Source organism: Heptranchias perlo, chromosome 20, assembly GCF_035084215.1.
Source record: "Heptranchias perlo isolate sHepPer1 chromosome 20, sHepPer1.hap1, whole genome shotgun sequence".
NCBI lineage: Eukaryota > Metazoa > Chordata > Chondrichthyes > Hexanchiformes > Hexanchidae > Heptranchias > Heptranchias perlo.
In genome coordinates this window covers 16,200,943-16,216,707 of record NC_090344.1, presented here as the reverse complement: position 1 = coordinate 16,216,707, position 15,765 = coordinate 16,200,943, and the positions used below count along the sequence as shown (strand labels likewise).

The 15,765-nt window shown below is 45.2% G+C and overlaps 1 non-coding gene across 1 annotated transcript; it reads right to left on the bottom strand.

Moving 5' to 3' along the window:
* Window positions 1–374: 374 nt before the first annotated feature.
* On the bottom strand, window positions 375–447 carry trnav-aac (transfer RNA valine (anticodon AAC)). Its single transcript has one exon. It is a non-coding gene; the product is annotated as a tRNA-Val (tRNA).
* Between the last annotated feature and the right edge of the window lie 15,318 nt (window positions 448–15,765).

Here is a 15,765-nt window from a genome sequence, read left to right as displayed (position 1 = left end):
TTCCCGTTCAGGGAATTAACTTCTCCAAAATAGTTTGCTGTATTAATTTCGCAATACTGATTAAACTCTGAAAAAAGACGAATAATTGTTCAAAGCGCCATAGTTCAACTAATAACTTTCTGTTGCAGGCTGACGGAAATCTTAACTTGTTTTTAATTCATTCACCAGGCAGAATATAGAAAGTTGAGAGGGGAACTGAAAGGGGAAATAAGAGGGGCATCGAGTGGGTATGAGAAGAGACTGGCGGCCAACATAAAAGGCAATCCAAAAGTCTTCCACAGGCATGTAAACATTAAACGGTTCGTGAGAACCCGACTCTAATTCGGGACCAGAAAGGAGATCGACTCATGGAGGCAGAAGGGGTGGCCCAAAAATGTTTCTGCCCGGTTTCGAACCGAGGACCTTTCGCGTGTTCGGCGACCGTGATAACCACTACACTACAGAAACTCTGCCGCACACGTTGTTGTCGGAAACCCTCAGAAGATCGCTGCCGTCTGCAAATGCTCTCAGTGTGGGAGACGCGTCCTTTTCCCGAACAGGGAATTAACTTCTCCAAAATAGTTCACTGTATTAATTTCACAATGCTCATTAAATTATGAAAAAAGACGAATAGTTGTTCAAATCGCCATTAATGAACGAATAACTTTCTGTTTCAGGCTGACGGGAATCCTGACTTGTTTTTTGATTCATTCACCAGGCAGAATATAGAAAGTTCAGAGGGGAACTGAAAGGGGAAATAAGTGGGGCAAAGAGAATACTTTGCATATGTCTTTACCAAGGGTGAAGATGCTGCCAGAGTCTCAGCATAGGAAGATATAGTTGAGATACTGAATGGGTTAAACATTGATAAAGAACGGGTACTTGAAAGGCCAGCTGCAGTTGAAGTCGATAAGTCACCCGATCCGGATGGGATGCATCCTCGGTTGCTGAGGAAAGTAAGAGGGGAAATTGTGGAGGTACTGGCCATAATCTTCCAAACATCCAAAGATACGGGGGTGGTGCAGAGGACTGGAGAATTGCAAATGTTACACCCTTCTTCAAAAAAGAGTGCAAGGGTGAACCCAGCAACAAGAGGCCAGTGAGGTAAACTCAGTGGTGGGGAAACGTTTCGAAACGATAATCTGGGACAGAATGAACAGTCACTTGGACGAGTGTGGATTGATTAGGAAAAGCCAGCACGTCTTTGTAAAAGGCCAATCGTGTTTAACTGACCTGATGGAATATTTTGATGAGTTAACATCGAGGGTAGATGAAAGCAATGCAGTTGATGCAGTGTATATGGACTTTCAAAAGGCGTTTGATAAAGTGCCGCACTTTAGACTTATCAGTAAGCTTGTGGCCCATGGATTAAAGGGGGCAGTAGAAACATGGATATAGAATTAGCTCAGGGACAGGAAACAGACAGTAGTGGAGAGCGGATGTTTTGTGGAATGGAGGGAGTTGTACAGTGGTGTTCCCCAGGGGTCAATGCTGGGACCACTGCTTTTCTTGATATATATCAATGATTTGGACTTGGGTGTACAGGGCACAACTTCAAAATTTGCAGATGACACAAAATTTGGAAGGGTAGTAAACAGTGTGGAGGAGAGTAATACTCTGCAAGAGGTTATGGACAGGCTGGTGGCATAGCGGACAAGTGGCAGATTAAATTTAACGCAGAAAAATGCGTACTGATCCATTTCGGTCGGAAGAACGAGTAGAGACAATATAAACTAAAGGGCACAACTCTAAAAGAGGTACAGGAACAGATAGATATGGGGGTTTATGTGCACAGCTGGTTGAAGGTGGCAGAGCAGGTTGAGAAAGCCATTAAAAAGCATCCGGGATCCTGGGCTTTATAAATCGAGGCATAGAGTACAAAAGTATGGAAGACATTATGAAACTTAATAAAACACTGGTTCGGCCACAACGGGAGTATTGTGTCCAGTTCTGGGCACCGCACTTTCGTAAAGATGTGAAGGCCTTAGAGAGGGTGCAGAAGAGATTTACTAAAATTATTAAAGGGATGACCTACTTTAGTTACGTGGATCGACTGGAGAAGCTGGGATTGTTCTCCTTGGAACAGAGACGGTTGCGATGAGAATTTATAGAGGTATTCAAGATCATGATGGGTCTGGACAGAATAGATGGGGAGAAACTTTTCCCATTGGCTGAAGTGTCAAGAACCAGAGGATATCGATTTCAGGTGATTGGCAAAAGAGCCAAAGGTGACATGAGGAAAAACGTTTTCAAACAGCGAATGGTTCGAACCTGGAATGCACTGCCCGAGGGGGTGGTGGAGGCAGGTTCAACCTCGGGCTTCAAAAGGGAACTGGATAATTACTTCAAAGGAAAAGAATTGCCGGGCGACGGCGATCGGATGGGAAAGTGGGACCAGCTGGATTGCTGTTGCATTGAGCCGAAGGGTCTCCTTCCGTGCTGCAACCTTTCTCCGAAATCTATGATTTCATGGGATGTAGGTGTCGCTGACAATGCCAGCATTTATTGCCCATCCTTAATTGCCCTTGAGAAGGTGGTGGTGAGCCACCTTCCTGAACCGCTGAAGTCCGTGTGCTGAAGGTTCTCCAACAGTGCTGTTTGATAGGGAGTTCCAGGATTGCGACCAAGTGATGATGAAGGAACGGCGATATATTTCCAAGTGAGGATGGTGTGTGACTTGGAGGGGAATGTTCAGGTTGTGTTGTTCCCATGTGCCTGCTGCTCTTGTCCTTCTACGTGGTAGAGGTCGCGGGTTTGGGTGGTGCTGTCGAAGAAGCCTTATCGAATAGCACTGCTACATTGCATCTTATAGATGGTACACACTGCAGCCACGGTGCGCTGGTCGTGGAGGGAGTGAATGTTTAAGGTAGTAAATGGAGTGCCATTCAAGCGGGCTGCTTTGTCCTGGATGGTGTCGAGCTTCTTGAGTGTTGTTGGAGCTATACTCATCCAGGCAAGTGGACAGTATTCCATCACACTCCTGACTTGTGCCTTGGAGATGGTGGAAAGGCTTTGGTGAGTCACTCGCCGCAGAATTCACAGCCTCTGACCTGTTCTTGTTGCCACAATATTTATGCGGCTGGTGCAATGAAGTTTCTGTTCAATGGTGACCCCCAGGATTTTGATGGTGGGGGATTCAGCCATGGTAATGCCGTTGAATGTCAAGGGGAGGTGATTAGACTCTCTCTTGTTGGAGATGGTCATTGTCTCGAACTTGCCTGGTGGGAATGCTGCTTGCTACTTATCAGCCCAAGCCTGGTTATTGTCCAGGTCTGGCTGCATGCGGGCTCGGGCTGCCTCATTATTTGAGGGTTGCGAATGGAACTGAACACTGTGCAATCATCAGCGAACATCCCCATTTCTGACCTTATGATGGAAGGAAGGTCATTGATGAAGCAGCTGAAGTTGGTTGAACCGAGGACACTGCCTTGAGGAACTCCTGCAGCAATGCCCTGCGGCTGAGATGATTGGCCTCCAACAACCACTACCATCTTCCTTTTTGCTAGGTATGACTCTAGCCAGTGGATAGATTTCCCCTAATTCCCATTGACTTCAATTTAGTCGGGCTCCTTGGTGCCACACTCGGTGAAATGCTGCCTTGATATTAAAGGCAGTCACTCTCACCTCACCTCTGGAATTCAGCTCTTTTGTCCATGTTTGAACCAAGGCTGAAATGAGGTCTGGAGCCGAGTTGTCCTGGCGGAACCCAAACTGAGCATCGGTGAGCAGGTTATTGGTAAGTAAGTGCCTCTTGATAGCACTGTCGTCATAGAGTCATAGAGTCATAGAGTCATACAGCACGGATAGAGGCCCTTCGGCCCATCGTGTCCGCGCCGGCCATCAGCCCTGTCTACTCTAATCCCATATTCCAGCATTTGGTCCGTAGCCTTGTATGCTATGGCATTTCAAGTGCTCATCCAAATGCTTCTTGAATGTTGTGAGGGTTCCTGCCTCCACAACCCTTTCAGACAGTGAGTTCCAGACTCCAACCACCCTCTGGGTGAAAAAGTTCTTTCTCAAATCCCCTCTAAACCTCCCGCCGTTTACCTTGAATCTATGTCCCCTTGTTATAGAACCCTCAACGAAGGGAAAAAGCTCCTTAGTATCCATCCTATCTGTGCCCCTCATAATTTTGTACACCTCAATCATGTCCCCCCTCAGCCTCCTCTGCTCCAAGGAAAACAAACCCAATCTTCCCAGTCTCTCTTCATAGCTGAAGCGCTCCAGCCCTGGTAACATCCTGGTGAATCTCCTCTGCACCCTCTCCAAAGCGATCACATCCTTCCTGTAGTGTGGCGACCAGAACTGCACACAGTACTCCAGCTGTGGCCTAACCAGTGTTTTATACCTTCCATCGCTTTGCTGGTGATTGAGAGTCGACTGATGGAGCGTATTTGGCCTGATTGGATTTGTCCTGCTTATTGTGGACAGGACACACCTGGGCAATTTTCCACATTGTTGGATAGATGCCAGTGTTGTCGCTGCACTGGAACAGCTTGGCTAGAGGCGCTACTAGTTCTGGAGCACAAATCTTCAGCACGACAGCCGAGATGTTGTCGGCGCCCATAGCCTTTGCTGTATCCAGTGCATTCAGCCGTTTGTTCAGATCACGTGGAGTGAATCGAATTGGCTGAAGACCTGCTTCCGTGATGGTGGGGACATTGGGAGGAGGCCGAGATGAATCATCCACTCAGCACTTCTGGCTGAAGATGGTTGCAAAAGTTTCAGGCTTGTCTTTTGCACTCACGTGCTGGACTCCGCCATCATTGAGGATGGCGATGTTTGCAGAGCCTCCTCCTCCCGTTAGTTGTTTAATTGTCCACCACCATTCACGACTGGATGTGGCAGGACTGCAGAGCTTTGATCTGATCCGTTGGTTGTGGAATCGCTTAGCTCTGTCGATAGCATGTTGCTTCTGCTGTTTAGCATGCATGTAGTCCTGTGTTGTAGCTTCACCAGGATGGCACCTCATTTTTAGGTACGCCTCGTGCTGTTCCTGGCATGCTCTTCTACACTCCTCATTGAACCAGGGTTGATCCCCTGGCTTGTTGGTAATGTTAGAGTGGGGAATATGCCGGGCCATGAGGTTACAGATTGTGCTGGAATACAATTCTGCTGCTGCTGATGGCCCACCGCACCTCATGGATGCCTAGTTTTGAGCTGCCAGATCTGTTCTGAACCTTTCCCATTTAGCACGGTGGTAGTGCCACAAAACACGTTGGATGGTGTCGTCATTGTGAAGACGGGAATTCGTGTCCACGAGGGCTGTGCGGTGGTCACTCCTACCAATGCTGTCATCGACAGATACATCTGCGACAAGAAGATTGGTGAGAGACGAGGTCAAGCAGGTTTTTCCCACCTCTTGGTTCACTCACCACCTGCCGCATGCCGAGTCTGACAGCTATGGCCTTCAGGACTCAGCCAGCTCGTTCAGTAGTGGTGCTACCGAGCCTCTCTTGGTGATAGACATTGAAGTCCCCCACCATAGTACATTCTGTGCCCTTTCCACCCTCAGTGCTTCCCAACATGGAAGAGGACTGATTCATCAGCTAAGGGAGGACGTTAGGTGGTAATCAGCAGGAGGTTTCCCTGCCCATGTTTTACCTGATGTCATGAGATTTCATGCGGTTCGGCGTCGATGTTGAGGGCTCCCTCCTAACTGTTGATCACTGTACCGCCACCTCCGGTCGATCTGCCCTGCCGATGGGACAGAGCATACCCAGAGATGTATGATGGAAGAGTTTGGGACCTTGGCTGAAAGTTCCGATTCTGTGAGTATGGCTATGTCAGGCTGTTGCTTGACTCGTCTGTGGGACAGCTCTCCCAATTTTTGCGCATGTCCCCAGATGTCAGTGAGGAGGCCTTTGGAGGATGAACAAGGGCTTGGTTTGCCTTTGTCGTCTCCGGTGCCGAGTGTTCCATCCGGTTTTATTCTTATTATGATTTTTTTTTTGGTGAGATTGTGCAACTGAGTGGCTTCCTGGGCCATTTCAGAGGGCAATTGAGAATCAAGCACATTGCTGTGGGTCTGGAGTCACATATCGGCCAAACCGGGTAAGGACGGCAGGTTTCCTTCCCAAAAGGGCATTACTGAACCAGATGGGTTTTTGCGACAATCCAGAAGTTTCATGGTCGTCTTTACTGATTACAGTTTTTTAAATTCCCGATTTTATTGAATTGAATTTAAATTTCCCACTTGCCGTAGCGAGATTTGAACGCATATTTTTGGATAAATTAGTGCAGGCTGCTTGTATTATTAATTTAGTAACATAACCACTATGTTACCGTGCAAAGCTAGTTAAGTCTATGGTCAATCGTGCCCCCCAGGATGTTGATGATGGGGATTCGGCGATGGTGTTGCCGTTAAATATTAAGGGGAGGTGGTTCGACTCGATCTTTTTGGATATGATCATTGCCTGGCTGTTGAATGTTACTTGCCACTTATGAGCCCAAGTCTGAATGTTGCCCAGGTCTTGCTGCATGCAGGCACGGACTGCTTCATTATCTGAGGGGTTGCGAATGGAACTGAAAACTGTGTAATCTTCAGTAAACGTCCTCACTCCTGACCTTAGGATGGAGAGAAGGTCATTGATGAAGCAGCTGAAGATGGTTGAGACTAGGACAGTGCCCTGAGGATCTCTTGCAGCAATGTCCTGGGACTGAGATGATTGGCCTCCAACAATCATACCATCTTCCTTTGTGCTGGGTAAGACTCCAGTCACTGGACAGTTTTCCCCCTGATTCCCATTGACTTCAACTTTCCTAAGGCTCCATGATGCTACACTCGGTCAAGGCTGTCTTGATGTCAAGGGCAGTCACTCTCACCTCACCTCTGGAATTCAGCTCTTTTGTCCATGTTTGGAGCCTAGTGGTCCTGGCGGAACCCAAACTGAGCATCGGTGAGCAGGTTCTTGGTGAGTAAGTGCCGCTTGATAGCACTGCCGACGACTCCTTGCAACACTTTGCTGATGATTGAGAGTAGACTGATGGGGCGGTAATTGACTGGATTGGATTTTTCCTGCTTTTTCTGAAGAGGACATCCCTGAGCAATTATCAACGTTGTCGGTTTTCCACCTTGGTGACCAAGTGACAGTATAAACTTTAATAAGTTTTTGTGTTTTGCCTGAGTTCAATTGTCATCCGTTCCCATTTTACAGTCGTGATTTTCGGACTTGGTTAAAAATGTTCCGTGTTTATGATTCAAGGAATCTGGTGCAGTTAAATTCCCCAACTCAGTAACACAGAAGGGCGACGACTGCTCCACTTTATCATACAACCTCAACTAGTGCCGCCTCAATTAAAGTACATGAAATATTGCCCCCCACTATTGTCCAACCACAAATGTGTACATACAAAGTGTGTGTGCGTTTGCTTGACTGTGATAGTATGAAACAGCAGCCGCCAATCACTCCGTGTCAATGGAAAGTTTGTGAGCGACGAAAATCGAAACCCACCCGGACAGTCCTGGAATATCAATGTCCGGGCTCAATCCACTCGGCCATGCTCTATGCCTCCATGCAGTGTTGTCCAGGAGAAATTGCTGACGAGCCGCATTCGTGGCTATGGTGACATCGTTTTCGGCGCATGAACGAATATTAGTTGAAAACATCTTACACACAAACAATATACAGTACTTCACATGTGTATATTTCATAGCAAACATCTCCCACCATTCAGTAACCAAGGAAGTAAAGCACTCACAACGATGAATACACTCCTACACTCTGCTTTTCACCATTTTATCAAAAACACACAAAAAGTTTAAAGTCCACATGCATACGTCATGCGAACATGAGTATTGAGATCACAGGCCCAAAGACTGTGTCCATTACTCATTCTTATTTAATAATCGCAATTGCAATTAACCACATCTGGATTCCCATTTCGCCAGATGAGGCGAGTGACTAAGGTATTGGAACAACTGGTCAATGCCACAATGGATTGATTCCACGGGCCGTGTTCTGCTGACCCCAAACACTACACATTCTTACAACCAATAAAAACAAACCTGCCGTGGACGGATGTCGGGTTGATTTTCTGGAAGCAGCAAATCAACTGCGCGGAAAAATCACCTCCAGCATAAGGAACAAAAAAAAATCCGACATGTGAAGGACTGAATGTGAGAATTTGAAACCACACCACGAGGGGAAATTACGATCTGAATACAGCGCCTCAGACCGCTGGCTCATCCTGACTCCAGCAGCTGTAATTTACTGACCCTGATTTTCTCAATGAGGCCTAATGACAGTTTCACTCACTTTGGTTCTCGGTCAATCCTGCTGTGAAGGCCAAGTGATCAGGATATAAACTTCCCGGAGCTTCCTCTGCCTGTGCTCGGTGTATGTGAAGGCTTGGTCGGGCCGTGGTATCCAGTTTCCCAGGGAAGGGCAGTAATGCTCGGTCTGAGACTGCATTCGCTGCTTTCCGTTGGCAGCCGGTGATTGGAGAGAGCAGGGCCGGACAGGCGGCCTGAATGACGCTGTTGTCACGGTCTCACGCACTCCGGGAGCTGGGAACAGCGAACAACTGATGGGATTGTTGCTGCGTCTGAAATGCGGCTTAGAACTGCTGTTGTTAACGGCGGCAGCGCTGCAGGATCCTTTAATGATCCCTCACAAATCAACTGAAACCTGTCGGAATGTGAATACCATTTTACTTTTCCAAAGTAAGGGGAGTGACATTCATCACGGAAAAATGGGAAACAGTTTACATCTCGCTCACTGCAGAAATATCCACGTCACAGCGAGACAGCCCTCCGGACCTGGTCTATCAAGAAGATTTCTGATTTCCTTGAAGCCAATCTCGGTTTTGTAATTTATCGTTCGTGTGCCTGCTCTCCGACCGCAGGGTAAATGTTGGAATATCAGCCGTGCTCAGCTGGTAGCAGCACTTTAGAAACCCGGGAATGCGAGACAATGAATGTTAAGGTCACAGTCACCCCCTGTGAGTGGAATTCAACCACCAACCATTATTAATTAACAGGAACCAATTGTGCTGCAGAAACACGACGTCTTGCGCACTGAACCATTAATTCACCGAGCGAAAGCTTCAGCTTGCAGTGACCAATGTAACAGCTGTCTTACCATCAGTTTACTTTTCCAAAATAAAGGGTGTGCAGTTTGCACGAGTGAAAATCAAAGCTGTCTTATTTCTGAACTTCAAACGCCCCTTGCCCCCAAATGTCTGTATGTTGGAAGACTCAGTCACCCAGTGATAGACAGCATTGATTTTACGAGCTGTGATTCACCATCCTCTATTTCAGTAATATTCAGGTTTGCTGAAAATGAGATGAGATGAAATGAGCAGGTCCAACGAGCCGGTCTGTGACACGACACGGTGTCTACAATGTTGTCTCTTGCACTTACAGTGAAACGGACGGCAGTTTTCTCTTTTAAACCAGTGGTTAAGATGTTCAGAAAAAAATGTACCCGAGAAAGATTGGATTTCAGCGGGTGACTCCGGGCCAGAGTAAAGTTCACTCAAAATTTGTGATTGCCGAGTGGCTGAACGGTGGATTTGGAACTCCTGTGTGACTGCACATCCCGCTGTTCAGATCTGCTTGGATCGATATTCCCTTCAACTCATCACTTACAGGACAGTCCGACTCTAAGTTTCATTTCCCCGGCGCTTGGTGATATTTCAAAAATTGGATAAGACCCGTGCTTCGCACAACCTCGTCACTTACACGCTGACAGATACAAAGCGGCCATTCTCTGCTTCAGTGAGATGAAAGCCGACAGCAGTTTCACGATCGAATGTAATGGCGAACAAAACTCATTCAAAGCAAGTGCAGGTCACTGAGGTGCCTTTAAATTCCTGATTGTTTGCACTGAACTTCTTCCCAATGCGTTTGAGATTCACGCGGGGCGATTTGGTGACTTCTTTTCATTTTATGCAAACGTTTCAACTGCAGTTCAAGTTCAAAAGCCTTGGGCCACAATTGTTCACAATTTATCGGTGCTAGGACCACTGTTCACAATTTTTCGGTGCTGGGACCAATGTTCACAATTTATCGGTGCTGGGACCACTGTTGTTCAAAATTTACATTAATGATTTGGACACGGAAATCGGAAGGACAATTTCAAAATTTGCGGACGACATCTAATTGGAAGCTGTCGTTAATACAAACGCAAAATGCGAAAAATACAGGAAGACATTAGTAAACTTACAGAATGGGCGTGTAAATGGCAGATTAATTTCAATATAGATAAGTGTGAGGGGGTGCATTTTGTTAGGAAGAATAAGTAGGCCACATACTGCTGGATAATAAGAGTCCAAATGGAGGAGAGGAGCAAAGGGATCTATGGGTACAGATAGACAAATCATTAAAAGTCACGACACAGGTTAATAAGGCTATGAGAAAGCAAACTAAGCACTGGGGTTCATTTCTAAAGGGATAGAATTGAAAAGCAGAGATGTTATATTAAACTAGTAGAGATCCTAGTTTAGACAACATTTGGAGTACTGGGCACAGTTCTGATCTCCATATTATAAGAAGGATATAGGGACATTGGGGAAGGTGCAATAAGATTCACAATGATGATACCAGAACTGAGAGGATATACTTATCAGGAAAGGCTGAACAGGCTAAGGCTCTTTTCTCTCGAAAAGAGAAGGCCGAGGTGTGACCTGATAGAAGTTATGAAAATAATGAAAGGGTTTGATGGGGCAGACGTAGATAAAATCTTTCCACTTGCCTTGTGGGTGTGTCCAAAACTAGTGGTCATAAGTATAAGATAGTCACTAATAAATCCAATGGGGAATTCAGGATAAACTTCTTTAGCAAGGGTGTGGTTGGAATGTGGAGCACGCTAGCACAAAGAGTAGTTGAGGCAAATAGCATAGATACATTTAAAGGGAAACTAGTTAAGCACACGAAGGAGAAAGGAATAGAAAGATATGCTGATCGGGTTAGATGTGGAAGGGTGAGAGGAGGCTCGTGTGGTGCATAAACGCCAGCATTGACAAGTTGGGCCGAATGGCCTGTGTCGGCGCTGTACACTCTATGTGAAAGTCGAGGGCAGAAAGAGACACCTTCCTGAAACTGGGGAACTCGGGAGACAGACCTTAGAGCAAGGTTCTGTATATTTAGAATGAGCAAATAAAACATTCATTCTGGAACATCCAGAATCCGATCAGCTCTAAAATCAACTGTTAGCCCCGCGTGATTTGAACACGCAGCTTTCCTGTGACACAATAAGTAATGTGGATGGAAGCAGGAAGTTGAGAAGTGACTTTGACAGATTAAGAGAGTGGGGCAAACTGCGGCAAATAGAGTTCAATGTGGGAAAGTGCGAGGTCATCCACTTTGGTCCTAAGAAAGATAGATCAGAGTATTTTCTAAATGGCGAGAAGCTAGGAATTGTGGAGGAGTAGACAAATTTAAGGGTCCATGTACATAAACCACTGCCAACGAGCGTGCAGGTACAAAACATAATTCAAATCAATAACGGAGTATTAGAAAGGGTCGTTAGCTCACTTGGTTAGTCCGAATCGCGGGTTTGATCCCCGTACGGGCCATCAGAAGCTCACTGGATTCGTTTCCGTTTTTTGCAAGTCTTAAAATCCAACCTTTACAAGCAAATCCACACTCCGAGTCAAGGGAATTTTTCTGGTTAACATTCATTGCATCTTTGCCCCTGGGGCGGAAAAAAACAGATCTTTCTTTTTATTTGTCTTCCTCTGGTTTGCAGATAAACGTTTAACTCGCGGCCTGTTCCCATTAATGGTCAGAAGCAGTAACAGACAGACAGAGCGGGTCTGACCGCCACGAGATCTGGAAAAGACAACAGTTTAGGACAAATGCATCAAATCCAATGATCACCTGGAACCGGGGGAGACAAAACCAAGAGAAAAAGGCAGAGGGGAATAGAGAAATAAAAGCTAAAGGAATATGATCGAAATTTTTCCCAAACGTGATTCCTTTCTATTCCATCCCCAATCCTCCAGTGGCGGATCTAAAATTTCACTGTAAATAAACGCAAGAATGGACCTAAATCTGGTTCTGGGGAATGAGGTGGGCCAAGTGGAGCAAATGTCAATGGGGGAACATTTAGGGAAAAACGATCATAGTATCATAAGGTTTAGAATCGATAAGGTTTATGGAAAAGAACAAGGAGCAATCTAGAGTAAAATTAGTTAATTGAGGAGGGCCAATTTCAATGGGTTGAGAACGCATCTGGCCAAGGTAAATTGGAATCAAAGATTGACATGGAAAACTGTAATTGAACAATGAGCGGCCTTTAAAGAAGTGATGGTTCAGGTACAGTCTAGGTACATTCGCACGAGGGGGAAAGGTCGGGCAAATAAAGCCAGAGCTCACTGGATGACGAAAGAGATAGAGAGTAAGGTGAAACAGAAAAAAGAGGCGTAGGACAGATGTCAGATTGATAATACAAGTGAGAACCGGGCTGAATGTAGAGAGTTCAGAGGGGAAGTGAAAAGGGAAAAAAGGGGCATGGAGAGAATATGAGTATATACTGGCGGTTAACATAAAAGGGAATCCAAAAGTCTTCTTTTGGCATGTGAACAGTAAACGGGTAGGAAGAGGAGGGGTGCGACCGATTAGGGACCAAAAAGGAGAGCTACGCATGGAGGCAAAGGGCATGGCTGTGGTACAAAATGAGTACGTTGCATTTGTCTTTACCAAGGAAGAAGATGCTGCCAAGTTACAGTAAAAGAAGGAGTTGAGATACGAGATGGGATATAAATTAATAAAGAGGAGCTATTAGAAAGGCCAGCTGTATTTAAAGTCGATCAGTCACCTGGTCCAGATGGGATGCATCCTAGTTTGCTGAGAGAATTAGGAGTGGAAATTGTGGAGGTACTGGCCATAATCTTCCAATCATCCTTAGATACGGGGGTCGTGCCAGAGGACTGGAGAATTGCAAATATTACACCCTTGTTCAAAAAGGTGTGTATGGATAAATCCAGGAACGACAGGCCAGTCAGTTTAACCTCGGTGAAGGGGAAACTTTTAGTAACGATAATCCGAGACAAAGTTAATCGCCAATGGACAAGTGTGGATTAATTAAGGAAAGCAGCACGGATTTGTTGAAGGCAAATCGTGTTTAACTAACTTGATTGAGTTTTTTATTGAGGTAAGAGAGATTCGATGAGAGCAATGTGGTTGACATGGTATATCTGGACTAGCAAAAGCCGTTTGATAAAGTGTTGCATAATAGGCTTGTCATCAAAGTTGAAGCCCATGGAATAAAAGGGGCAGTGGCAGTACGAAATTGGCTCAGTGACAGGAAACAGAGATCAGTGGTGAACGGTTGTTCATCAGACTGGAGGGAGGTGTACAGTCGTGTTCCTCACGGGTCGGTACTCGGACCACTGCTTTTCTTGATATATATTAATGAATTGGACTTTGGTGTACAGTGCACAACTTCAAAATTTGCCGATGACACAAAGCTTGGAAGTGTAATGAACAGTGAAGAGGATAGTGATAGGACAAAGACAGGTTGGTGGAATGGGCGAACACATGGCAGGTCAAATTTAACGCAGAGAAAAGCGAAGCGATACATTTTAGTAGGAAAAACGAGGAGAGGCGACTTCAACTCAAGGGCTTAATTCTAAAGGAGCTGCAGGAACCGAGAAATCTGGGGGTATTTGTGAACAAATCTTTAAAGGTGGCAGGGCAGATTGGGAAAACGGTTAAAAAAAGCTTATGGGATCCTGTGCTTTACAAATTGAGGCAAAGAGAACAAAAACAAGGAAGTTACGATGAGCTTTTATAAAACACTGGTTCGGCCACAACTGCAGTATTGTGTCCAGTTCTCGGCAGCGCACTTTGGGACAGGTGTGAAGGCCTTAGAGAGGGTGAAGAAAACATTTATTAGAATTGTTCAGGGGATGTAGGACTTCAGTTACGTGGATAGACTGGAGAAGCTGGGGTTGTTGTCCTTCGAGCAGAGAACTTTGAGAGGAGATTTAATCGATGTATTTAAAATCACGAAGGATCTGGACAGAGTAGATTGAGAGACACTGCTCCCATGGGCGGAAGGGTCAAGAACCAGAGGACAAAGATTTATGGTGATTGCAAAAGAATGAAAGTCGACATGAGGAAAAACGCTTTTACACAGCGAGTGGTTAAGATCTGGAATTCACTGCCTGAGTGAGTGCTGGAGGCAGATTCAATCGTGGCTTTCAAAAGGGAATTGGATAAATACTTGAAGGGAAAAAATGCAGGGCTACGGGTAAACTGCGGGGGAGTGTGACGAGCTGGATTGCTCTTACAGAGTTCCGGCATGGACTCGATGGGCAGAATGGCCTCCTTCCGCGCTGTAACCATTCTAGGATTCAAAGAAGCAGAAATTAAATAACTCAAACTGCCGAAACCCGAGATCTTTAGATCTTTCGTAAAACGCCCTCCCAACTGAGCTATTTCCAGCCCACTGTTAATTGATCTTTGTGTCCTGATGTTGGAAGAACATAAAACCCCAGGGGGAATTGCCCCTCCCGGTCATTCCGCACTTCATGTATGAACATCACACTCATATCTCCACACCCACAGTTCATATATAAACATCGCACTCATATATACATCCCCACAGTTCATATATAAACATCGCACTCATATATACACACCCAGAGTTCATATATAAACATCGCACTCATATATACACACCCAGAGTTCATATGTGAACATCGCACTCATATATACTCACCCACCGTTAATATATAAATATCGCACTCATATATATACACTCATAGTTCATATAAAAATGTCGCACTCATATATATACACCCATAGTTCATATATAAACATCGCACTTATATACACTCCCCACAGTTCATATATAAACATCGCACTCATATATACACACTCATAGTTGATCTATAAACATCGCACTTATATATACGCACCTACAGTTCATATATAAACATCGCACTTATATATACTCCCCACAGTTCATATATAAACATCGCACTCATATATACACACGCATAGTTGATATATAAACATCGCACTTATATGTACGCACCTACAGTTCATATATAAACATCGCACTTATATATACTCCCCACAGTTCATATATAAACATCGCACTCATATATACACACGCATAGTTGATATATAAACATCGCACTTATATATACGCACCTACATTTCATATATAAACATCGCACTCATATATGCACACTCATAGTTGATATATAAACATCGCTCTTATATGTACGCACCTACAGTTCATATATAAACATCGCACTTATATATACTCCTCACAGTTCATATATAAACATCGCACTCATATATACACACCCATAGTTTATAAAAGAACAGCGCACTCCTACTCCACACCCAGTTTATATGTATCCAAAGTCCTGTTGAGAGTTCTCACCAAAGTCTGAACACTGAAAGTTTAACTGTTTTCCAGATACTCTCCGTCTTACTTTGTATTTTCATCATCGGATTTCCTGCAGACCGGCAAAGGGAGCGGAATAGCGGTCCTGTCGGTGAATGCTGCTTTCAACGAAAGTCTCGGCGTCCAGGAGCTCGCGGGGATTGGAAAGCTCTTGTGTCACACGAAGTGTCTGAACGGCCCGGATACACCTGAAGATCATCAGCGCGGTGCCTCCACGTCGTGCTGCAATGTTCGTGTGTCTGACATCAAACTAAAAGGCGGCTTGTTGGAAAACGTTGTGGTCACAGTTTCTTTTTGTAATTGAACCTAAATCTTTCAAGATGGAATGTTTTCTTTCCTGCTTCACCATAAACAATATCTTATCACGAAATTTGATTCTTCGTTCCCCAATGTCAGAGATAAAATTGCACAAACC